General features: G+C 39.4%; 1 protein-coding gene across 4 annotated transcripts in view; it reads left to right on the forward strand.

Moving 5' to 3' along the window:
* NPAS3 (neuronal PAS domain protein 3) overlaps positions 1–27,500 on the forward strand; it is an 842,887-nt gene that overhangs the window by 658,587 nt on the left and 156,800 nt on the right. The window lies entirely within an intron of this gene.

Genomic DNA, 27,500 nt, shown 5'->3' on the forward strand with positions numbered 1-27,500 from the left:
GGAGATACAACAGTTTACTATGTCTTAGAATAGGAGAACATATGGTTTCTAAGATACCATGATATTGTCACTCTTGGCAAATGAAGACTTTAAAGAAGCTCACTATACTTGGAATTAAAGGTGCAATCAAACTTCACATGATTAATGAAAAAAACATTTATGCTGAAGTTGCATTTAGAAAATATTATATATTTATTTTGGCTTTAATTAGCAAGTGTACAAAATTGAAAGGAAAAAGTAATGTAATTAATGTAAGTGTGAAAATTTATATTCCTCTCTTCCAACACATTGCTGCTACCATGTGGTAGCATCATTGGTCAAGCTTTCCTAGAGGTATAGACTAGTATTTTGGTAGCTCCACTTTAATTCTGTACTTTTTCCGCAAGTTGTGGTGTCAGTCAACCAGTGGCCCCCATTCTAACCAAAGGTCCCCTTTAATACGGTAATTCTATTAATTTAATTTATATTCAGTTCTCTTGCAATGTTAAGAGGATGTTCAGCCAGTACTGAGAGCATTGATTTGATTGAATATGTACTTCTGGAGTATTCTTATAGCAGAGTTACTTAAATCTCAATCTGTAACCCTTTACAAGATATTAAGTGAAGATGGTACTAATGTGAGGGGAGAAGAGGTGCCCCACAAATGTTTACCACTGAAAAGTTACCTTCAAACCATATATTAATGGCACAGCAATATTTACTCTAAAACAGTGTTCATATTTTTATATATGTTAGCTCTGCTAAAAGACTATAGTCAGTGAGCCTATCAGAAAGAATATTCAGAGTCTGATGTATTAGAAGTGGTATGCTGTAAATTGCAATAGTATAATGCAAATACAAACATGCATATAATTATATCAGTGTGAGGAATAACAGAACAGATGTATACCCTAGTTAAGGTAAAAGGTATAAGTAACAATCACTAAAACCATTAAGGATGTGAAGTTTCCTCTTTCATTATGCATATCAAGTGGAATTTTGAAACATTATCAGTGGACTTTTTTATTAACCATAATGGATGGCTGCATTTAGTAAAATGTACCAAAAAATTGTTTGAAGAGTCTTTCTGAGGTTTTTTGCTAGTATAAATCCTGTAGATTTTACTCACCAATCTACAAACCAAACTCGCTCTAAATAAACAAGGGATGGAAAAAAGTATTTGGTCTCTGGATTCATAAATGAAATCTACAGCAATTGTGCAGTAATGTACCTCTCAGAAGTGAAGCTTTTAACAGGTTTATTACACATCCTAGCCACTGCAGCAATCCATTATGGTTAATAAAATAGTCTGCTGGTGATGTTTCAAAATCCCTTTCCCTAAACAGAAAGAGGAAACTCCAGACACTTTGCAGTAATATGCTGCCTTGCACACACAAAATCAACAAATGTTGATTAGTTTTAAGAACCGTACAATATATGCTATGCTTCGGAACCTTTGGTTAGCCAACCAAATTCTATTAGAATTTAAGCAACATTTAATCTATGAGACCCCCACTGACTGTCGTATGGCCTATGGTCCTGATCCAGCACTCACTGATGTCAATGGAAAGACTCTCATTGACATCAGTGGGCATCTGAATCAAGTCCTTTATTAACAAAACTAAACAGAAGTGAAACCAAAGTAGTACTGACAACCCTATACATTTTTTAAAAAACCATGAGATTGTCTTAAAAATCAAAAATTATTTTTCTTTGCCTTCTGCTTTTGAATCTTTATTGTTCAGATTTTCAGGCTTCTCTCTGCAACGACAAGGCCTAGAAGCTTCTTAAAAAAAATAAAAGATGAGATTCTGTTGTAGTCATATAGCTCCAGAGTCTAGGGCTTTAAGGAAAACATGGTATATTGAGAGAGTTGCAGTAAAATTGTGAGAGGTGGCAACACTGGAAAAAGTTAAGTTCAGAGAGCTACAATTATTAAACATAAAAATACAAAAATATAGAGATGCAGAAGGTAAACTGCTCTCAAAAGCTTTGTTTGGGACAATTTTAAAATTATTTAGAAATGGGGCTTCTACCACATTCTTTGGCAGACTGTTTCAAAAATTAATAAACATCACTGCGGTAGAATGTTTCCTGTTGTCTTGCCTCAACTTTTCTTTGTTCATTTCCATCTCTTTACTCCTTGGACATTATCACATTCTCAGTGTGACTTGTGATTTGTCATTTGGTCAAGCTGTATGTCCTGGAGTAAACATTCCAAAAGGACAGAAGCATGACCTCCCTTGCCTTTTTGCAGGCATAATTTGTACCTGCATTTTTGTACCTGCATTTTTGCAACTGCTGGTGTAAATCAGGATATTTTCACTTGCAACCACCTGATTTGCATCTGCAGTGACATAGATGCATAATTTGCTGCTGCAAAAGGGAGTTTTTAATCTTTCCAAATAACTCAGGCCCCCGCCCCCAGGCTTTTAAGCATTTTTATCGCTTTTCTCAAATTCCCTTAGATCTATGAGCATGTTTCTGGATTTGAGGTGACTAGAACTAAAAGCATTCTGAGGCTGGTCTTGCTGGTTCTCTCAGCTACTGTTCCATAATGTGAAACTTATGGAGAGACAGCACATTTCTTTCTTTTTCCCTTGCCATTTTACATTACCTACATACATCTAACTTGTGATCTACTGTCACCTATGAGTCTTCATAAAAACCTGTTCTATAGGTGATGGAAAATAAGTGTCAAAGGTTTTCTTCTTTTGCATTCTGCAGTTGGTGGTTGCTTAGAGAGGAATTAGTGTAGTGGTTACGCCACTTACTTAGAACTTGGTAGACCTGGGTTGAAGTCCCTGTTCTGCCACAGGTTTCCTATCTGAGCCAGTTGCTTAAACACTGATTTTTAAGCTATTTAGTCTTTAGACCACTCAGTGTTGCAAGGCCTAAGAGGTAGATTGCTAATTCCCATTTTCAAAAGTGACTTAGGCACTTAGGATATGTCTATGCTGCAATTAGGAACTCATAGCTGGCCCACGTCAGCTGACTTGAATTCATGAGGCTTGGACTAATAGGCTGTTTGTTTGTGTGTTAGCCCATTAGCCTGAGCCCCACAATTCTGTTTAATTGCAGAATAGATATACCCTCAGGAGCCGAAGGCCCATTGACTTTCAATGAAATCTAGACTCCTAAATGCCTACGTCATTTCTGAAAATGAGTGCAATGCCTAAATACCTTTTAAATATCTAGGCTTTAGCCTCTCTAGACATTGATTCTCTCTCTGCAAAATGGGAATAATAATCCTACCTGCTAGGGGTGTTGTAAGGATAAATACATTTAACACGATTGTGAGGCATTCAGTGACTAGGGTAACGGGCCATATAAATACCTTAGAGGCGGTAGAAACAGAACAAGTCCTGATTTTAGAGCAACTTTAACTAAGGAAGAGAAAGTTATGGTACCTCCAGAGCCTTGGAATGTTGCTCAGTTAAAGACCTTTAGCATTGGGCCTCAACTTCTCAATTCAGGTGGAGCACCTTTCCTTTAAATCACTTCAGCTGGTTAGCTGAAGCAGTGGGGCAGGTCTGCTAGTGGCTGGAAATATGTTTGATCAGTGGCTGCTTAATACAGGATGAGTTAGTTTGGGAGAGACGAAATCCCTTGGAGACTAAGATTTTGCCTGCAGTTAATGCAGGAGACCACAGATAGCAGATGGCCATAAGTACAGGTTTCACTGTAATCTTTAACTGTTCCCTGTGAAGATTATTTTACCCTCTCTTCCTCATGATTGTCTCATCTTAGTGCCTTAGAAATTGGAATGAGCTCTTAGCAAACCGCATTAATTTCCCCTTAAAGATGGTCTGTGTTTTGCAAACTGAAACAGCGACCTTAAAAACAAGTTTTAGTTTTTAATTAAATAGACTACATTTTAACAGTTATGCAAGCCTCAGGTGCATCTCACTTTGTTGTTGTTTCTTCACTTGTGTATGCTATGGAGGTCTTCTGCTCTCAGGGAGATTTTATATTCCGTGTGTTTGTATATGCTGGATGTAGCGCTTTCTTCCAGTATATTGGGACAATTACAACAGCTCTTGTTCTTTGTGTAGTTTACATTTCTATTTGGCAGTGACTCATAATTTGTAGGGTATTTACAGCACAAGCATACTAACGTCTCAGTGACATTCTCAATTTCCAAATAACTAATTACCTAATATCTTGTAATATAATTAATAGTAAATACTTCTCTGGGATTTTTTATTCAAAACTGTGAATGATATACAGTGATAGCACTCGCAACTAGAGATAATATGATGGGGGTTCAGATTAAAGAATATAATATAGTTTTAGTGAAATGCTGTGTAAATTAAAATGAACACTTTATACATTTGCCAACATGTGAAGCTGTGTCTATCTTGGAAAAGTTGTTCTTTGTAGTAGTTGTAAACAGTCCTTTCATCTGTTATCAAGGCTTAGTTTGGTGAAAATCACCAGTTTGTTTATCTGAAACTAAAGAAAATGCATTAAAATGTTTTTCATAAGAGCTTCAGTGCCGTCTATTGAAATATTTGTTTTTAAACAGCAGCCTTTGTTCCCCTTTCTGATGATACAAGAAAACAGGACCTTTTCACCTTTGAAACCGGCTTTTCCATATTATTCATGCCAGTCTTTTCTCGCTAATTTTATGATTATAATGAGGCACTGGTGTGCTAGTTAGCACAGGCTGACCTCCTAATTGAAAGGCTGTAAATTCAGTCTCTGTGGCCAGCACTGGCAGAAATTTAAATAAATAGGGCTGCAAAGTCCTTGTGATGGGCTGGCCTCTTGATCAAGGGGCTACCAAAGTCCTAGTCATCTGTCATCTAGCAATGCCTTGTAATTTCTGGGTGTTAACTACCTGACTCATTACAAATCATGACTGTATACAAAGCACAATGACCAAGGAAAAGATCCTTTTACTGGTTCAACTGAGTTTTCAGCATTTGAATGTCTTTAGCATCTGGCAAGCTGCCTTTTAACAAATGTTTCCTAACACAGAAATAAGAGCGTGGGTGGTATAAACCATAGCTCTGGTGTGTTTACACTATATTTTAAAAATTAGCCCTGCAATAACATGCCGTATGCCACTTAATTTCCAGATCATGGTAAAAGTGAGAAGCTGGCCAGATCAATTCAGAGATAACTTATGTCTGTTTATATCAACCTTTTGTTGATCATAGCTCTATTGTTTATGTATGTGTTGTAGTTTGAAAGAGAAAGTAATATTGGTTTAATATGAGATTTCCTTTCTGATGAGCACTTAGGATTGGTGCTCAGATACTACTGTGATAAGGGCCATATAAGTACCAAGTTAGATGGATGGCTAGTTATCTGTAAATTTGAGCAAATGTGCAGTGTACAACATTTAAGAGAGAGAGAGAGCCCATGAAACTATGGCAGCACATATCTCTATACATAAATAAATATCTGTTAAGATCATAATATAGGTGTTTGACACATGCTCACTGAAGTTCATAACATTAGCTAATACTATATTAGTAATAACTAATAAAAGCTGGTATTTTATAGAGCAGCATTGTGCTGTCAGTGCCATACATCTTTATCATGAATACATCATACAGACAATGGAAATTTTCCATATCCTTTAAAGTTTTGCATTCTGTATATTTGGTGTTGGACAAATAGAGCAAGCTTTGCCGACTTCATTTTCATTCTTGGCAGCATGTTTTTATCATAAGGCAGATAGTCATTAATTTACAGAATCAACGCTGGGAACAGCTTTTGTGATCTCATATTAAATTTTCCCCTGAATCCGCCCCTTGGCAAAAATTACTCACATCGTTAAAAAATATTTAATTAGGCTGTAGTTTATACCCAGCTCACTGGGGAAATGTTGGAATTAATATGATTTGCATGAATTCTGTTTCTCTTTTTCTGTTAGAGATTAGTTTTGAATTCAGTTCAGAGGGTCGCTGACACTGCCAAGGACTCACAATCGTGAAGGTCAAACAGGTAGCAAATACTTCCCCTGGGTAGCTTTCCTGAAAAGACAGCTCAAAATTGCTTTTAATTATGGGTTACCTAAAAGGCCACTTGCTGTTTTTATTTTTCAACAGATCTCTGAAACATTATGTGGCTGGAAGTTCTAGATAGACCACTTTAGATCACATCTGAAACAACATACCCAAATGACATGTTTTCTTTTCTTGTCCTTTTCCTTTTTTTCAATTACCTAAAGAATATTTTCTATAAACCTGGGATTTCTAGTAGCAGTTCCTTTAGTGGAAATAAACTGTTTTCATTTTTAGTGGGTTTACAGAAAATTTGAAAACACATCAAAGAACATTTAAGGAGCACCGAGTTATGAATCATTTTCCTTCATAGCAGTGCATCTACTTGGTTAATTATTCTCCAGCAGATAAGATACAATGTTTAGTTATGCATTCTCTTGTTTGTGATTTCAAGGGTTAGGAAAAAACCCGGGGGATCTACAATTCTGTGCATTTTTAAAAGAGAATTTAATGGAATATTTAATTAATCTAATCAATCAATTAATCTCTGTTACGTAAATGTTGAAATCTAATTCTTCTTCACAGCTATATCAATAAAAAGAAGAAACGAAATGGCTGCCCACTTATCAGGATAATGGAAAACCATTACAGACACAAAGAGAAAGTGAAATTATATTAGCTCTGCTGTGCTAGCAGAGATATTGCAATGTTAACAAAGTACTCTCGTATGTAGGACAAACCACAATATGTCCAGTGTGGTCATCTGATGTGCAGTCTATTTCAGAAGCTCATCCATCAGGTGAATAGATGAAATATAAGAATAGTCCCCAAATCTTAGGGATTTAAAACCTGCATAATTGACAGAAACTTCATATACTTTGACAATTAAAATGTACCATTAGTTAAAAAAATAAATAAAATAAAAAGTCCCATTAGACAGTGCCTTGTAGAGTTGACTTTTACTTTGAGTTCAGATAATCCAAACCATCTGCTTTACAAAATATGTACAGACCACAACATGCTACTGACTAACCAACTGTTGATGAATAAATGTTTACATATCAGGTGATTTATATAGAACTATCGGCATTGCAAAGGTGAGAGTCAATTTGACCCCTGTTTCTAAAACTGTAAGTCAATCCAGCCTCTTCAGAACTTGGAGCTTTGCCAGAGGTATCTGCTGCACTGATGGCAATTTAATTGATAACAATGCAGATGAAGATTGTTTCATGCACAAACTCATTTCCAAAGCACTCTTATTTTTTCCCCTTTTTCCAAATACTCCCAAATCCATTTTGTGAACCTCCTGGGTAGAAGGGAAAATTAAATCACAGGTAGCACAGCATTTGTCTTATACAACGTCTGTTAGCAGATTTATTTATATATATATATAAATAATATATAAGTATATCTAAATATATATTTAGATAAGTGAGCTCTTATGGCTTCACTGCATAAAAATGCATATGTGGGTGTTGTACAATTTAGTAAAGAATCTTTTATGTAAAAGGTGTGAAATATATAGAACACAAAGCCATTTCGAAAAGGAAAGTAGAAGATTTGTATAGACGTTGAAATATATGTTTAATGTACTGGGCTACATACTCTAAATTCAATGCAATCTATGAATCTAAACTTCCATAAAGCTCTGGAAGTGTACAGGATTGGGTTATATATACTTAACTACAGATTGTGCACATGTAAAAATATGATTCTATCGGCACCTTTTTGATTACTACAGCAATAACCAGATATTTACATCAAGATCTCATTTAGATTTGTATTTAATAAAACCATAATAGCTTCTTTTTATTGCTTTCCTACAGTAACAGAAAAAAGGGAAAAGAAGAGAACTGGCAAACTTTAGCTGCCTTTGAACCCACTTTCATGCCTTTTAGGTTCAGCAAACCACCATTTCTTTAGAGCAGCACATTTTTCATTTGAATATTGGCATGTTCATTCTTCTGTCCTCTCCCAAGATCTAATTCCCAATGATTTTATATTACACTGTTTTTGGCAAGGAAAGGCCACAGTTTTATTTGCAGCACAAAATTGTCCAAATACAGAAGCATTAATTATGCACATTATGTACAAAAATAATACTGTTAACCTTGCCAGCAGGCAGTCTTCTCAGTCAATGAATAACATCCTTTTCCAGCTGAGGGATATTGAATTCTCTTTCCCGTAGCAGATAGAAACACTGACCATTCTAACCCACAAAAGTATACAGCTTCAAAGTAGGCATAGTAAAGGCTTCCAGCTTTACCTGATAGCTACTGAGAATGCCAGTGCTATTCATTTAACATCTCTTTCTCTGTACATAAAGAGGTCTGCTTTCCCCCTCCTTCCACACCCCAATTATCCCTTGTGAACAACTAATCCCAGTGAAGCCCAGCAGTCCCTTATAGTAACCTGAGACCATACTTTTCTTACACAGTATCCTGGATGCCCCTCTTATACACTAATATGGTATAGATTTCTCAGTGAGGCACCACACATGCACTGTAATACACTCTTATTTGACTAGGGTTTGGCCAGATTTCTGCAGTAAGTCAACATCTTTGCCTTGTCTAAGTACATATTAAAAGTGTGTCACTGAAACAACTTTAGGATACCTAGAATTGAGACACTGTCACACCTGAAAGGCCATGGCCGTTATCTGATTCTGTTTTATAACATTGCTCTGTTTGTGTCTATAGTGCCTTTCATTCATAGGTATGAATTGCTTTTCAAATACTAATTAAGCTTCAGAGCAATGATGTATGCTAGGTAAGTAGTAATACATCCATTTAACATATGGGGAAAGTATGGCACAGCAAAGTTATCTGAGATGTGCCTACTGCTACACAATAAGTCAATGTCAGAGACGGGAACAGAACTCAGGACTCTTGACTTCCATTCCATTATTATGTAATTAATGAAAATCTACCAGATTTTCATTATCAGGAGTGTTGTACGATCCTGTACTTTGTAAATCCCAACTATACGCCTGGAATGGCCAGGCCATTGTTAAAGACAAACTCCCTCCCCTGAAGAATCTCATTTCTTAAATGCCCTTCAGAGCCATATATAATGTCAAACTGTTTCCTGCACTCATTGGAGACCACCAAACAACCAACAGCCAACTCTTCATATATACCTCAGTGACTGTACTAACAAATGAAAGAAGGTGTCAGAATGAGCTGGGTGACTCAGAGAGGAGACTGGCATGGACACTCAGCTCTTATATTTCAGCAGTGTAAAATATTTCCTTTCCTCAGGTAAAATCGGAGTTGTGTTGGCACTCCTCTGATTTTTCACAGTGAGCACTGGATCTCTTAGGCACATGCATTTCCGCTTACTTTTTACTTCTAAGTTCCAGTCCTGCTTTCTCCATTCCAACTTTGTTTGATTTCACAATAGAGGCTAACAAAACCAACTGCTTGCAGTATTTCTTGGCTTGTGCCTTTAAACATTTTTAGTCAATAGAAGGGAAAAGTGAACAGTTATTCTGTTCTTTATGAAAAGCCTATCTCTTCATTTCTGTCATTCTATCTCTCATATTTGTGTATTATATATAAGGAGGTGATACCATGTGATAATCTGGAGAGGGTTTGGAAAGGGAGCAGTAGGGGCTAGGGTTCTGGACCTCCAGCAGTTTCCTTACACACACACACACGTCAGGGCTGATGCATATGGACACTGAAATTTAAGCTAGTGTTTGCTATGTGAATAAAGACTTATAAATGAAATAGAAGGGAAGATGAGGAGGATGAAAATCTAGTATCTTAATCCAGGTAGCAGCCTGCTGTCTGGCCACCCTGAATCTCACCTCTCCCCATTCCCTACCTCTCCAAAATACCACTGTTCGGAGAGTTATCCCTGCTGCCACTCTGACCACATCGCTTATCCAGCCATATCACTACATTCTTTCAATCCTTTGACTGACTTCAGTTTTCTACTATGTCGAATTCAATGTTCTGCATAATTTATAAGTGCCTACATCTCTACTCTCATTGTTTCTTTACTCCAATACTCTCAGTCCTTTCTCTCCACTGTTCCCTTCATTTCTTTCTCTCATTCTTTGCTGTGCACTTTCTTTCATGCTACTTCCTACACTTGTAGCAGCCTTGCACTTCTAGTCTGCCACCCTTCTCTTTCATTCTTCAGATCCTCCCTTAAAACTCAGGTGTTCCCTGAACTCTTTCTGTGTGTTCTCCCAATGATATCTGCACACTCTCCCTTATCTGAGAAATTGTCCTGTGGGTTTTTTTTTTTTCGTCTCTGTTAAATGATCAATTCTCTGGGACAGAGGTTTCTTTTATTCTGCTGTATGCTTTACAAAGCACCATGTACATTGCAGTAGTGCCTAGATCCTTATTAACAGAAGAAATATAAGGACATTTAAAAATCTGAAGGAAATAATCTTAATTTACAGAAAAAAGCAGCATAAAAAAGTATATATTTTGCATCTCTGTATCATTGCCTTTTAAATGTATACATTTCTGGCTGCTAAAAGAAGGAAAGATTGCAGAGATGAGATGAATAAGTAAAAGTTGAATATGAGGATATCAGCTTCATCAAATCTGTAAACTACTTTTAGAATAGCATGGTGTAGGTTGGAAGGTATTGGCTGCATTGTTTACAGTGCCTTTGTATGATAGTCATTATTTCATGCTCCTGATGCTTATTCTGTAATGTTTTGTTTATTATATTTTTCTTAATTGTATCCTTCATTATATAAAGTCAGGTCTTTACCATATGGTTCATTCAAATAAGTCTTGCGTGTGTTCAACTTATATATCTGCAGGAATTGCTTGGCTTGTTTGTAACTGTAGGAAAGTGTTTTTCCATTTACATGAGAGTTTATTGACATTAAAACATAAATCTTTTAAAATACATGTATTTATTCTGTTTATTTTTGACAAAATTGCTTTACCTGTCATTTGAAGGGTAGTGCAACAGTACCCATTTTAATGAATTCCTTCTAACATGAATGTGTTCTGTGGGTTAGTAGTAAAAAAATGTGTATCTTAAAAGGTCTTAGAAATGTTTCAAACATTTGTCCTTTTTTTCTTTAACATATCTCAGATGGAAATGCATCTGTGAATCTGTGTTTTTTGTTTGTGTTTTCACCTAACCACATTTGTATGCCCTAGAAAAGAATCAATATTACGAATGAGAAATCTTCAAAAAAGTCCTTAATTATACATCTGTGTATTGACATATAATATTTCGTGTTTCCTCTGATTTTTTTCTCCTTTTAGCTGACACATGAGGACTTTGAAAGGAGTAAAATCAGCAGAGTAACAGGGAGATGCATGCAAAGTTGTTAAATGTGATGGCAAAATAAAAAAGCTTCAGTCAGTATGATCAGGTTTAAAAAAAAAAAAAAGACAGCCAGCAAACTGTCTATCATGTGATGAAATTTGACAGTAGGGATTATGGCTTTGATGGACCAGAACAGCTAATAGAAGAAGCTGACATTTTTGAAACCCTGCTAATTAAGGGTTCCTTCCTTAATATTAAAATAAAGTCTTTGTCTGGGTTTTATGGTTGGAGAATCAGGTGTTTTCATTAATATATGCCAGTCAGTCTTAATAAGCTTGGAGGGCAGAGGAAGTTATTATTGAGTGACCTTCTACAAAATAAGCATGTTGCTAAGGGCTCTAACCCTGCCCTGTTCAGACTGATGAATCTCATTTCCAATGCAAAAGCTTCACAAGAAATCCAAGTATTCTCTGTGCAATCACAGAAAATAATCCTTGTGTCTCTTGTAATGTCCAGAATTGCCACTTACTATACTACTACTGTACAATGAATATTACAATACACATTATTTTTCTAGCACAATTGTCTACATTTCTGAATTGCCAAGAATAGAAAAACTTATTGTGAAGACACTTGTATTGAAAAGTCAGCTCACTTTAATACTTCTCAAACAGTCATCTACTCCGTTCATGAATTATAATGCACAGAATACATCTGACAATACTAGCTTTGAAAGAGATATGTCTATACTATTACATATTCATTTTCAAATAGATTTCAAACAGATTTTAAACCATTCATTGAAATTCATTGAAATGATGAATTCACAGTTGGATTTTGCTTGACTCTTAATCTAATTTAACATGTAATAAGTTTTCACCTTTGTGTAGTAGTTTTGCTTTTCTGTTATTTTTTCAAGCTTAAGAGAAAGGGCGTGGTAGCCTTCTAAGAGTCTGCTCACATTTGCAGATAAAAATTAGAAAATGGGCTAGTTGACCAGATGAAATCACTGAAGCATCATAGCTACTGGTGGTGTGTCTCACATCTACTCTGCATGCACTAGCTAATTTCAAATGTCCCAAGACTTCCTGCAGATATTTATTAATGCTTTGTTGCTTTGTGGCTTCATTTATTTTCTCTTATTGGGTCAATCAGTTCTCTTAATGGTTCTGTGAGATGCTCCACCCACAGTAAATACAGTAGATAATAGATGAAAATCAAAGCAACACATCGAGTTTACTGACACTGTAATAATAAAACAATATGGCTACCACGTAGAAGTACCAGAGTTGGGAGAGTGTATAAGCTCTCAGGTCACTCAGTGAATTTCTAAATTTTGCATCTCTGCTAGGAGGCAACCAGCTGCATCATGTTTACAGATGCTAATGATGGCAAAGCAGATGGAGATGCTTTTTTAAAGATGCAAACAAAATCTCCCTATCACAATCTTTACATTATTTGGTAAAACTCATTCAGAACAAGTTCTTATTTACAATGGTGACCATGCTAAGATGCTGTCAGAACTTACTTACAGCAATAGAAGTAAACATACATACATGCAAACGTATACATTTGTATATCATTAGTATCATTGCCCATAAATGCACCGTGGATCCAGTGAGACAATTCAAGGCAGTGCAGGGCCACAGCCAGAGTTGATGTTCAACGCATAAGACAGAACTGAGGTCTTTTTGGTTCATTTCTTGTGGCTGTCTGGGTAGGAGTTATAATTCCCCCGGGGCACTTTTACAGACCACATATTTACAGAGAATAAACCAAATGTCCTGCAAAACATCCTCTATGTCAGAAAAAGGCCCGCTATCCCAGGCAATGTATGAGTTATTTCTGAATGCCAATTGGATGCCACATTTGAATACAGTAACAAATATTTAATCCAGTTACTCTAAAAAATCCTTTGAAATAGTTTGAATTTGAAAGGCTGTCTGTACAACCATCTTTTATTCCCATAAAGTCAAAGGCAGCTATGCACTTTGGACTTATTATATCTGTGTTGGATTTATGTACTTCAGGACTGAAATTTTAGGCTCTTTTATCTCTTATTTTTTTAAATAGAATTAACTTAATTTTGCTCCAATTCCCTATAATCAACCTAACATTCTTATGAGGAGAAAAAGTAACACACACACACATGCACAGCATTTTTGTATCAGAATCTGGAAGGCTGTCAAAATTATAATCATTGTGGGTCTATTTTACTTGTTCTGAAGTTCCGTTTTGTGGAAATATTAGATGGTCTGAAGCTTATGTAATATTAATGGATAGATGTGAACATTACAAATGTAACCCTTCTGCCCCTCTGACTTGGCAGCAACAAGGACCGGGTTCAGTAACCAGGGGTTCCATTTCAGTAACACAATGCATAACCGGCTCGAGCCCCCACCCAGTGACCTGGGACACTTACATACCACACCCTCCTGGGCGCCTGTAGGAGGCAATACTTCCCCTCTCGCAAGCACGGAGTCTGAGTGTAGCAAAATCTTTTTAATAAAGGAAGGAATCAATGCGGCATCCCATTGGAGAAACACCACAAACAGAGTTATAACACATAAACCATAAACAAAACCCACCCCCAAGTAATTTGGCTAATGTCCTTTTCCCCTAGGGTCTTGAGTCCAATCACCTCAAAGTCAAACAACCCAAAGTCTCTGGTCAAGCCACCCCAGAATTCAAGAGTCTATCGTAGGTCCCCCCCCCAGCCTGGGTGAAGGGGTACCCTTACGTGGTCCAGGGCAACTGCCCTGCTCTCTGGTTCTGCTTCCGCCTTCTCCATAACTGCTCCACCTTACCAGCCGCTCCACTCTGCTCCTCCAGCCCACTCACAAACTGCTCCACTCCACCAGCTGCCCCGTGAGCTGCTCCAGTTCTCCCTCCAAACTGCGCGGCTCCGCTCGCTCTGTGGCCCTCACCTGTCCCACAGCTACCTCCGCTCTCCAGCCCACTCCATCTCACCAGCTGTTCCCATGGTCCGCCAGCCATCCCTACAAACTGCTCCACTCCGCCAGCTGCTCTGTTCCGCAGTATAGCTTCAGGCTCCCCACGTAGTTAGCACAGTACTCATGCTTCCAGCTCATAATTTCAGTCTTTTGTGATTTCAGCACATAAGTAGGGAACCCCAGTGCTAGTGCACTATATCCAAATGAGTTAAGCTCAGTAACCTGCATCTAGATTCTTAAGGGAATAAAAAAATCAACTCTGACATTCCACAAGTGGAGAGAGGAGGGGTGGAACGGTGCTTCTGGCTCCATAAGGAGACTGCAACCACCAGGCACGATACTGTCCCCAACCTCGTCTCAATTCACTGGGTTTTGGAACCCAGTCCCGGTTAGCAAGGGTCATTTAATGTATATGAACATTTCTGTTATATAAGCAGTCTGCGTAGTTCTCATTCACATAATCAAGGTGCAAACTTTATTATCCTCCACCAAAAATGAAGAAATGGGATCCCAGAAATGTCAAAATAACCATTCCCTGGCTCCTTGCTGGCTCCTTCCTGGCTGTGCCTATGCAAATATTTGAGATTTCACATTCCGGACATTCTTTCCACACTTCCCATAATTCACCACCAGATATCAGGGTACAGCTCATCCTGACTCTGCTTACACAAAAAACACCACTACAGCTTGTTCTAATTAGCATCTTTGTTGGCATTCATGGGCCATGGAGAGTGAACTACCATCTCTCCCCTATTAGTGGTCCCTTCACGTTGGGTTGAAGCAGATTGTTGGACCAACATAGAAAAGCTATTCCTGTTCTGTGTAGAAAACAGAGGACTTCAGACTCTACTTTCACTATGAAAATGTTTTAAAGGTAGAAGAAATGCAAAGTATTGTAGCTGAAGTGTCTGAATGTGGATCAGACCTTGCTCTTCTCAAAAAAATTGGACTCACAACTTGTGAGTCAATATATTATAGAATAGTTTGTCTTATTTTATATTGAATTTAGAGCTCCATGAATTATTGTAAAACAGCCTGATCCAACTCCAGTTGAATCTGATGGCAAAGCTCCCATAGACTTCAATAGGAGTAAGATCTAGCCCTCAGAGAGAAGTACTTGATTCCCATCCTTGTTGGCACTGATCTTTGTTATGCCCTCAGCAATGTTTCTTGTAATGCCTTCCATGACTCATCTAAGAACCAAGATTAGTGCTTATTCATCTACAAGGAAGAAAGCAGAAATTATCATCTTCATGCAGAAATCAATATTCATAAATAAAATAGGCAAAGTCACTTTATTCGAATACTGTAAATGCTATATTTTTACTGTAAATGAAATCAAAACAAGGTCATTCTGTTTTACTGCTGCAAAACAGATGGAGAAATATGTTCCACCTTTTGTTAGATTGGTTTCTGTCTGCAACCTCTTCTGGTTAAAAATAAAGGGCTATTTGCGAAGGAGGAAGAGATTTATATTGCAGCAGAAGCCAACAAGTACTCTCCAGTTCCAAATGTTCTGAGTGCCGCACAAGACAAGAGTTATGGCAAGACAACGGTGCTTTAGAATGTTGGAAATGGACTGCAATGATTTGCTGGCACTAGGGTAATGATTTATAATTGGGGTAAGTGTGATACCGGGATTGAAAATCAAGCAATGTCAGCTCAGCTTGACAAATTGAGGCCCCAAATCTAGGGTCAGTTAATATGTGTTTAGATATCTATTAATTAACCAACTACAGCAGTAGTATATAAAATGTGATTCTTGCACTAAAAGTGACACTGTAGTGAGAGATCAAAACACATTGACATGCTGTAGCATATGTCAGCATTCTGCTAGTCATTATTATACAATGTAAGCCTGGTTAATATTTAAGAGCCAAGCACGATGCATACCAATTGAGAAGATTTTTTTTAAAAATACATAATAATGCAATAATCAATGACCATTTCTTAAATGTCAGGATAAATGGGCACTTTGAGTAGCAGGAAGAGCATAGGTAAGTAACTGTAGCAACAGTCAGTGACATGGACATTCTGTATTTGTCCCACCTTTGGGATATGAACAGATTCTTAAACCCTACAACAGTCTTGCTGTACAGTATATCAATTCTTGTGCAACAGGAAGTCATTGGATGATGTAATAGTTAATTACCAGTTGCCAAAAGGGCATTTTTTTGTAGATAATGTCCAGCTAGTCATGGCTTGCCTAACTTCTGGCCTTTGGCCAGAGTCTCAGGCTTCCCATCCTGTTCTCTGACTCTCCACTCAGCTGTTCATGTTCCTGTCTTTTGGGCTGATCATCAACATCTTCCCTGGCATCTTTACCTCCTGTTTCCTACAAGTGGCTGCTTTCCCTTGGCTGCTGGATGGTGCCTAATCCTCCTTTTTTCTCCCTCACCTTGACATGACTGCCACTTAGCGTAATCACATCTCTTGGTTGCTCCATCAGCTCCTGCTCTGAGTGGCTTAGAAGTGTGGAATGATCTAAGATAGTGAGCAGAGCAGGGTCGGTGCAACCATTTAGGCAAACTAGGCGGCCGTCTAGGGCGCCTAGCAGTTGGGGGCGCCTAAAAACCCCCTCAGGCGAGGAGATGGAGGTGAGCTGGGTGGAGGGGTGCACGGAGAGGGTTGCCTGCAATAACTAGGGGGGGGCGCACAGGGGAACCGCTCCCTGTCCCAGCTCACCTCCGCTCTGGCTCCTCCGCTGAGCACACAGCCCAGCTCTAAGTCTCCTCCAATCAGCGCCGCAAGCCTGGGCGGGGAGGAGAATTAGAGCAGCACCGACGTGCTCAGTGGAGGAGGCGGAGCCGCGGTGAGCTGGGGCAGGCTACTCAGGCAGGGTTAGCTTCCGCAAGAGGTCTCCCCAGGCAGGGTTAGCTGCCGGGGGAAGAGGGGAGGTCTCCCCAGGTAGGGTTAGCTGCTGGGGGTGGGGGGGGGAAGTCTCCCTAGGCAGGATTAGCTGCTGAGGGAGGGGGAAGGGGGGAAGTCTCCCCAGGCAGGTTAATTGCCATGGAGCAATGGCGAGTTGCTGGACCTCATCAGTGTTTGCGGGGAGGAAGCTGTGCAGTCAGAGCTGCGCTCCAGCCGTAGGAATTACGATACCTATGGGCAGATCTCAAGGGCTATGCTGGAAAAGGGCCATGACCGGGATGCGGTGGTGGGGGCTGAGTTTTAGCTGCTCCGTTTACTCCTGTTTTCCAGATTCATTTAAATGTATATACTGGAATGCCGCAGGCTACTTGATTGGGGGCGGGGTTAGCTGGGCGGCGGTGAGCAAGGTGCTGAGTTTGCATCCTGCGCGAGGGTAGCTGCTGCAGGGTGGGCTCCCCGGGTGAGGGGCTGAGTTAGCTGCCGTGGGGGGGGCGGGGTTAGCTGGGCGGGGGATGCAAGGTGGAAGTTTTGCCTAGGGCGCGAAACTTCCTTGCACCGGCCCTGGAGCAGAGTAGCAGAGTAGCCAGCTGGAGAGAAGTGAACTAGACTACAGGTGTATCTCATCTGTCCCTGACAAACATCTCAGGAGACTGAATGAGCAAGACGGGTTTAGAGAAGGAGAAGATTTTAGTGGAGGGAAGAGATATGGGTGCCACAGAGAGAGAAAGAGAGAGGAGCCTCTCAAATCTCCTGCAAGAGAAGACAGTTGTGCTACTCAACCCTAAAGACTTCCCGTTAGCCTAGGCAGGGTTTCCTCTGAACCCAATGCACTCACATATGTGTCCATTCCAGAGTGATTTAAAGGGCTAGAGCAACAGAGCACAGGTGAATTGGTTCCTCAGCCATGCTTCTACAGCTATGGGGTAGGATGCCATTCTAAAAGAGATCTGTATTTGGACTGGAGAACTATATGGGGAGAAGGCAGGCGTGAAAGTAATTTAAAGGACTTAGTGGTACTCCGGAGTCCTTACGAGGGAGCGGGGCCTCTACCGGAAGAGGCAGGGCCTTTAAATACCCAGGGGCTTTAAATCAGGATTTAAAGGGCCCAGGGCTGGGGCTGTGGTAGCAGCAGCTGGGAGCCCCGGGCCCTTTAAATCACCCCCGGAGCTACCAGCTGCAGAGGCGGCTGGGAGCCCAGGGAGTGATTTAAAGGGCCTGGGGCTCCAGCTGCTGCTACTGCAGCAGAGCCCCAGGCCCTTTAAATCACCGTCATAGGAGGCCCCAGCCTCTGGTGGAGCTTTAAAGGGCCCAGGGCTCTGCTGCAGGAGCGGCAGCCAGGAGCCCCTGGCCCTTTACATCACCACCAGAGCCCCACTGCCGCTACCCCAGGGCGCCAGCAGCGGGGCTCGGGTGACAATTTAAAGGGCTCCAGAGGGTAGCAGCAGTGGGAGCCCTGAGCCCTTTAAATTACCACCCGAGCCGCGCTGCCGGTACCCTGGGGTAGCAGCGGCAGCCGGGGGCTCAATCGGTGATTTAAAGGGCCTGGGACTCTGGCTGCTGCTACCACCCTGGGCCCTTTAAATTGTCCCTGGAGCCCTGCGGTAACAGCAGCAGTGCTCTGGTAGCAAGTTAAGGGGCCCAGGGCTGTAGTGCTGGCCGAGCCCCTGGTCCTTTAAATCACTGCTGGAGCCCCGCCGCTGCTACCCCAGGGCTCCAGCAGGCTCTGGGGATGATTTAGAATGCCCAGGATGGTGGCGGCTAGTGGAGCCCCAGACCCTTTAAATCGTCCTCGGAGCCCTGCTGCCAGAGCCTTGGGGAGGTGGCAGCGAGTCTCCGGTGGCTATTTTAAGGGCTAGGGCTGTAGCGGCTGCCGCAGCCCCAGATCCTTTAAATAACTGCCAGAACCCCACCGCTGCTGCCCCCGGGCTCTGGGGATGATTTACAGGGCCTGGGGCGGTAGCTGCGGCAGGTGCCCTGGACCCTTTAAATCACCTCCCGAGCCCCACCACCGCTTCCCCAGGGCTCCAGCAGCAGGCCTCTGGCGGCAATTTAAAGGGCCCAAAGCTCCAGCCGCTGCTGGGAGCCCCAGGCCCTTTAAATTGCTGCCAGGGGAAGTCGATCAACCCCAGTACAGCGCACCGGCTTACTTTCACCTCTGGGAGAAGGAGCAGCCTTTTTGGCCCAAAGATGACATAGGGAAGGTTAGTAGAGGACTAGGCAATCCCTACATCTAATGCAGACAATTAATTTAATGTAAAAAACACCAAGAGCACTAAATGTAAGTCATAAGCAGAAATTTAGCGATGCAACATTTATATAGAAATGATCTGTCATCCCTTTGAAAACTGTTCTCCTGAAGAGCACTGTTTCATGTGGGCTTTTATGTTTCCATTTCTATTTACAGTGTAAGTTTCCTAGGATAAGGACATGATTGTTAAGTTTCTTGTAAAGTGCCGTGTGTATCCAAGGTGGTAAGAGTGAGTGGGAGCTGTGGGCAGAACTGGGATATTCATTTCACTCCTCTCTCTGATCAAGGGAAAAGGGTATCAGAAATCTTCTCTCCTTCCCATAAAAGCAGGAGAAACTTTTATTTTATCGGTCAGTTTTGTGGTATACCAATGTTTTGAAAAATAGTTTGACTGTGAAACCTGAACTTCCAGCAGGCTCATCCTTCCTCCTTAATTATTAGGCTTGAATTTCCTTTTGGTGCGAAATTGTTTGCTGCCTTCCTTTTACTCTATTTGAGAAGGAGCTCCAAAATGTTAAGGCCTATGCAATATAAAACAGCTTTTTATTCACCTATTAAAATTAGCAACATTCTAACTTAATTTGCCATTGGTATTTAAAGTACTCCCATCTCCCACCCCCACGCAAGCAGAGCCTTGCCCAGGAAAAGGCCACACGATTACATCCGAAGAATTTCCTTTGCTGGCTGGCATAGGGGTTTGGAGAGGCTTATCCATAGAACTTTGTTTCCTCCCACCCCAAGTGTCAATCATTTAAGTTATATCTGTAGTAGCAAAGAACCACCCTTGACATTCTGGTTCAGCTGCCAGAGGAAATAGAAATAAAAATATTATAGTGAGAGTTGAGCTAAGAGAAATTAAGAGCATATGATAGTAGACAGGCATCCTAAGCAGTCTAGCGCCTGATGACAGTAGTAGCTCTTAACCCTAATGAATAGATAGTACTTTGAGTCAACTGCCTTCATCTTCAATCCTTGACCCAGTTCCTACAGAAAACATCACCACTTCATAGGGAGGTGTTAAACATTTTATATTCAGGCCAAAATTTTCAAAAGCGAGCTCTGATTTTCAATGCCTCCATTTTTAGGTGCCCAACTTTAGATATCTCAAGTTGGGCACCCAAAATCAAATGCTACTTTTGAAAATGTTGGCCCTTGTCCGTGAGGAAAAATTTTAAATATTTTTCATAATGTTTCTCAAACAGTAACTTTTAGGGCCTGATTCTCCTTTCCTACATTGGTTTCAATCAAAAGTGACTCCACTGAAGTCAGTGGCGTTACGCTGATGTAAAACCAGTGGAAAGGAGTGAAGAAGTTGCTAGTCTCACAGACCGTTTAGTGAACTATCTGAAATGAGTTTGGCAATGGGCCCAAACCAGAAAATTTACTTTTGGATCAAGTTCATGGAGTGCTCTGACCTGGGGTCAGGGGTGGAGGTTGGGCACAGGTTAAATGAGGTAAGAGCCAGGTACAAAAATCAATTCTGAACCTGTTTTTAACGCCAATTCAGAAGCATTTGGGACCAGCGTTTGGTTCAGAACCCATCTGTCTTATTGGTTGCATTCCAAATCGTAGAAAACGGGTGTCCCCATGGCAAAACTTCATCACCACAATTGACATTATTTGGGCTCTTATTGCTAATCTGAACAGAAAGGCTAAGGACTCAATAGGTGTGAAACCTTCTTTGTCAAAGATGGTCTTTTCTAAGTCAGAGCTGTGGAATTATGTGGAGAAGCCTGTGCTTGTACTACCGCTTCTGTCCTGTGGGCAAATAAGGGACCTCATCTGCAGGGCTGTTAACCTAGCATTTTTCATGATCACTAAATAAACTTGAAGAACAATTTAAAAAGCACGAGAATTAAGTCTTGATTTCACTGTTTTTGTTTATTTACAAATGTATTTTCATTATTTCTTCAAATGTTCATAAGAAAAACCAAAGCTTTAGTAAGGCAGTAAGGTGTGTTCCATAAATGAATTGAGCATCAGTGAAGTTTATTAGAAAGTATGTGGAGATCTGCGAAACAAGTCCAGGGAAATTCATGGACATTCAGACATAGAACTTGTTAGCTGCAAGTCAGTAGAATGGGATTCTGTTACTCTCAGACCAATTTTAGAAACTGTGTGAGTGCTGCCTTTGCTATGACATCTTTCCTCCTGCTTGCTTTGTTGAAAAGAAATAATTCTGGGGAAAAACATTGCAGCATCAGAACTTCTGTTTGCTTGATGCCATAGCATCCTTCTTGTAAGTTTCAGCTTCTAGAGAAGTTATTGCTTTTGGGGATGATGTCATTATATGGTATTAGAATATATCTGCATATATGCGTGTCTTATTGGGTAATTTACAAGAGTTTTAATTTTAACCCATTACTATTGGGCAGAAACTTCTTTCTCCTCATTCTACTAATTTATACAATTACTTCTTTTAAACTAGTCTTTTTTTTTTCTGTATTTTTCCTTTAGGTACATCAGCTAACTAATACCTGGAATGAGACAGAGCAATAAAAATACCAAGTTTCTGTCAAAACAGTTAATAAATATTCAGTTTAGTTCTGTGATATGTAAGTAGTTATGAAGATGGCCTTGATACAATACCAAGGGAAAACCTACTGTAATGAAGATACCACATTATTCTTTTATTACTATTATCCTATAAACTGTAGTGTAATGTTACAGTTGCCATACCATGTTCCATACTGCGTCTGTAAACTTCCGTGGTAAGGCTAGATGGAGTCAGGTATATAGAAACACACTAAGTTATGTGAAATGGGTGATATATGCAGTCATTAAAATATTAATGATTTAATTTGTCAATCTTAGCATTTAATATAGTAAATATAGATAGATAATGGAAAATATTCATTATAGTATAAAATAGAAACAGGTTTTACTATGACACTGAACTGAGATATCTATCACCATATTTCTCCTTTAAAACATTATTTAAACTAATCTCTTAAGGAGTTTACACTGAACTATTTCCCCATCCATGCTGTACTGTACATGTTCAGTCAACGAAGATGTACAGTAGCATTGAGTTGCACAGTTACTACAATACTGAGATTATACAGTATTGCTCACTACAGAGGGCCTAGCAAACTATATTGGCATGCCTGCTTGATGGATGAGAAGGCAAATTAGACTCTGTTTCCTTTCTGCCAGCAGGATATGACGACTCTGATGTGGAAAAGTCAACTGAAATGTTAATATATTTACATTTTTCACCAAACTTCTAAGTTGTAAACTATATCTCAGATATTTAGGGTAATAATGAGGATTTTAAGACTTATCAGGTAAAGAGTCTTTAAAAACAAAACCTATTCCCCTCAGTTAATAGACTGGGTGAATATAAATGGAGATTATGGCCTTGGTGCCACAAAATACCTAAGCGCGTGCTTAACTTTAAGCACTAATTGTCCTATTGACTCTAATAATTGTTGAACTGGGGCCTTTGGGAGCAGCATTTCATTTACAAATACTGTTTAACAAGGTATGAAAAGGATCAGAAAAAAAGTTACTAAACCAGCATTTTGTAATAAATATGTTTTTATTTAAAGTTGCACCACTAAAAAAGAGATACCGGTCCTGATTCTTTGTTCATTTCATTGATATAAATCTGGGGTAGCTCTGTTGAGGTCAATGGGGCAACACAGTTGTAAAACCAGCATTAGCGAGAGAAGAATCTGGCACACAGTATGCACATATATAGCAGGTAAAGATTCACATTCAGTAGTTACTGTTTAGTCAGTATTCCCTCCCCCCCGCCCCAGATACTACACAGTTACCACACATATCTCTTATTCTCAGTATAGGTAACGGAAAAACAATATCATCTCAGATTCTACTGTGTGGTAGCTGTTGGCAAATACTAATTTCTTTTAATACCAACAAACCAAGTCAGAGAGAGGATCATGACTCAAAATGAGAGTACGTTATAGCCAGAATTAGAACTCAGGCCCTTCTGATTCCTGGCATTGTATTGATTCCTCAAGGCCATATTTTGCATGCTTACTCAGCTCACTTAGAAAACATGTTTTTCAACTAATCAGGGTAGGGTCTGAATATAATGCTATCTTTCCTGCTGCGTACATCATAATTATGGAAGTTAGAAAGCACCGATCATCAGTCTTAGTTACTTTAGAACGTGGTTATTTGCTGCTATTGGTCAAACAAAGAGATGTACAAAGAATCAGACATAATGCAACTTCATTTTCATGGAGGTATTTTTGTATACGAAGTACTGAGAGTGGCTGGACTGTAAGCCACTCAACACTGTCCATTCCACAGTGTTTTTATTAATGATTATGTAAGTAATAACACATGGCACATGGCTGCACTGGAAGCCCACACCTTATGCCTTCAGCCGTCCAAGAAGCATGAATATCCAGCATAATCAGTTCTTTTTTTTCTTCTCTGAAGTAGTGGATAATTTAAAATGACCTATCCCACATCCAGCAAGCTGACATCCTTAGCAGTAGGAGTGGCGGCTGACAGTAAAGCAGTTAAAAGGTATTGGCAGAAGTCCTATTCGGCAAACCATTCCTATTCAGCAAAACACGTAAGCATGTGCTTAAGTCTCATTGACTTCAGTGGGGTTTCGCGTGTTGTCTGATATTAGGAGGTTAATATTATTATTTTAGATAATACAGGCCAATTAATCTGATCAGAAGGTAATAAGGTTCTTGTCCCAGAATCAGGCTACACAGTTTACAAGGACACTCACACTCAGACAAATATAGCCTTAAACACTTTTATTGAGAAAAATGGATTAGTAATCAAATGGTAAAAGAATCAGAGTTACAAAGGCAATAATATTGTTCTAGAGATACGTGTGATATTATGTACTATAAAGTTTTTGATTAATATACTCACACCCTTTCTTGATAACCTGGTGGGAAGAGACAAAGGACCAGCCTTGCCTCTGGCATGCCAAAAGAGTTCAGGTCCAGGTTCCTCAATTCTTCAATGGGAGGTGCAAAGCTTAGGAGGAGCTGAGAGCTATAGAAGACTAAAGAAGTTAATTTAGAGTTTTACTTAACTAACTGACTTAAAACTTACAATTGAGGACTAATAGACAAAAGATAAACAAAAAACTAAGAACAAAGAAGCCTTGAAGTTTAAAAGCTTAGAAGTTTCCTTGGCACAGTGGATCTTATAGAGCTTCAGCCACCTGAGGCTTCCTTCTATGTCCAAACTTAGTTTCCTCACCCACAAAATGTTGGGGGTACACTTACTCCATGGGCTGGTATGTTTGTGTGCATTGATGGCATATACATACATATTAATGACATTAGCTCATTCTCACATCTGTTATTTCTGTCTTAACGAGTCATTTCAGTTCTTTCCAAATTGTGGTGTACCTCTTAAGTACAAAGAGGGTATAAACTTAGGCAGCCCTCCTATACCACCTAGCTTCAATGCATCTATTATCTATCTTTGTTACAGGTTGCAACCATATATGGACCTTGTGCTTTAGCTTATCATCACTCTCTAGGTGAAAGGTCTCAAACATATCTATACTAACTTAGCCTTAGCTCAACATACAGGATATGGCCTATAGGTCCCTTGAGTTATAGCTAATACACACTCTAATATAAACCTATAAACCCATTATTACCTATTTTAATAAAACCAGTAGTCAAACCCATAAGAAAAGATATATAGCCAAGCAAGCAGGCTACCCTAATAGGTTACACACCATATGCTTAACAGTTTTGCTGAATTGCAGAATGCTGAAAGTGCCATTTTCGCAGCAGTGTATAGCAATAGCCAACAAACTCCAAAAGATTGTACTAAGTTACTTGCAAAAAGTTGTAAATGGAACAATTTGTAGGGCAAGCTCTAGTAAGCATGCACCTCACTCTAACGCATTTGTTATTCCCAGAGCCCATATAGATCTGAGGAGGGGTAAATAGGCTAACGACAAATCCCAGCCTGTGCATTTATATGGGATCCTCTTTGTCTGATATATCCTTTTAGTGTCTGTATTTGTTAAACTCCAGGCTGAAATAAAGAATGCTGTTAAACTGTCTCTTCTAGATATTGGGTTATTCAATGGCTACGCACATTTTTGTCAACCAGGGTTGCAGTGATTCTCTCAGGGATTTTTGTTGTCATTGCCATGACGGTGTAATAGGTCCACAACCTCAGTTTTGAAATATATCTGATCCAACTCAAGATTGGCAGTAATAGCAAAGTATATCATAACTATTTTAGTAATCCAGTGCCTCAAAAAGAGAAATTAATAGGATTTTGTGTTTCATTTTTGAATTTTACAAGTATGTCAGTGGTGTCACTAATGCATCCATAGCCTGTCAAAAAGACACGGGTTTGTTTACAACTCCTTTAAAGACTATTTTAAAGTAATACTGCGCAGAAAAAAAATCTTGTAACTCTTCCATCAGACTTTTCTTGGAAAAAAGCCTTAATTGTATGTACACACATAACATCGCATTCCTCTTGGCGAATGCCAGAATGATCCACTATAACAAAAGTAGGTGACTGTGAACCCCTGGTATTACCCTATATGTGATTCCATCATGATTAGTGATCACTATCCGTGATCTGAGTGTTGCACCACTTCCTAATTAGCTCTTCAAGTCAAAGTCTCTAGCTTGTTCTTAAAGGCAAGTTAAAATGATCAAGGCCTGTGTCTGATAGATTCACCTCTTCTGAATCATAAATCCCATGTATTTCTGCATCTCTGCCTCTGAGGATGATACCTCCTGTTGCTTAATTTCCTGTTTCACCTACGACAAAGCTGCCATCTCACTGATTTTTTTCTGTTGGTGTGGGAGCAGTTGGTTGAAAGGTATGGAGGGTTTAGCCAAGCTACAGCTGCCACACTGTTGTGTCATTTTCACATGCATATATGTAGTGTTTGTAAATGTATCACATTTTAAATCTGTTTTCCTTGTTATCAGTCACCATGTAATACAGAAGTACATTGATGTGAAATGGTTACTTGAGCTTCATAGTCAATAATCCAAAGCATATAGTGAAAGATATGTTGAAGTATTTCTAGAATAGAGTTTTGATTGAAATACAATAATGAAAAACTGACAGATATTGTGTATTAAAATTCTACAATTTACCTCCATACAAAATTAGAGTGATTTTTTTCCATATTCACTAATCCCCAAACAAAATAATCACCAAGAAAAAAATACATATTTTATTAGTTTCATTTAATTTCTTAATTGCTCATATTCAGTTTACCAATTTATTGCTATGTGAAATGCTTAGAGGCAATGCGTACATTAAAGGGATTGTTTACATGTAATCCCTCCCTCCCAAAGGATATGAACTGATCATTTATAAAATCCTGATTTACAGTCTATAACAATACCAGATGAATAAAATAGTTACTGTAAAATGATATAGCTGGTAGAAGAGTAATACAGCATGAAAGTATGATTTAGTATTAAAATCTCATTTTCACTGATGGTCTTAGTAAAGGTATGTGAACTTCACTTTTAGAATTTAGGTGAACCACACTAAAAATTGCTTGCTACACTAGAGCCACTTATTTTGTGGGAGTGTTTGCCATTGGTTTTAAATAGAACCCCCTGGGGACTCCACAGAAAATGTAACCCATGTTCTATCCAGGATGTGGATAATTTTCAGATGAGGTTGTGATTTTACTGGGGAGGAGGTTTATAATTAGTTTTAATATAATTGGCAAGGATTTGCTATGGAGATACAGAATTGCAGCTTGCTCATTACCCATGGATATCTCTATGTATACCTGTTTGCCATTCAAAGGGGGGTGGAGTGGGAAAACAACATGCAACGATAAGAGAAAGGAGAAGTTAGAGGCATTAACCATATGGAAACCAAAGGAGGGAAACTGTCGGACTCTTGGTAGAACATCAGATAGTCCCATAAAAAATGGTCAAGAGACTGTCCTCAATGTATGGCCCGCTCACTACTAAATTATTGCCTAGCAGAGCCCTCTATTGACTCTTTGGCCACCCATATAGCACAACACATTTAATCAGAAATATTAATGTTCTGGAAACATGACAAGATATGCAACGTGTGAGTAGCGCATGACTTAAGCTGAATCTACAATAGCAGTAGATTCAGGCTGAAATCTAAAATATTGTATCTCTGTTGCCCAAAACCCAGCCAACATCTCAGTTTGTTTCTGATTTCCCACATTTGCACAAGCCTATGTTTTACTGTTATTCTACAAACTGCTGGCTTCCTTACTACAACAAATACAAAACAAATAGACATTTAAGA

The sequence above is a fragment of the Chelonoidis abingdonii genome, chromosome 4 (assembly GCF_003597395.2).
Source record: "Chelonoidis abingdonii isolate Lonesome George chromosome 4, CheloAbing_2.0, whole genome shotgun sequence".
Lineage (NCBI taxonomy): Eukaryota > Metazoa > Chordata > Testudines > Testudinidae > Chelonoidis > Chelonoidis abingdonii.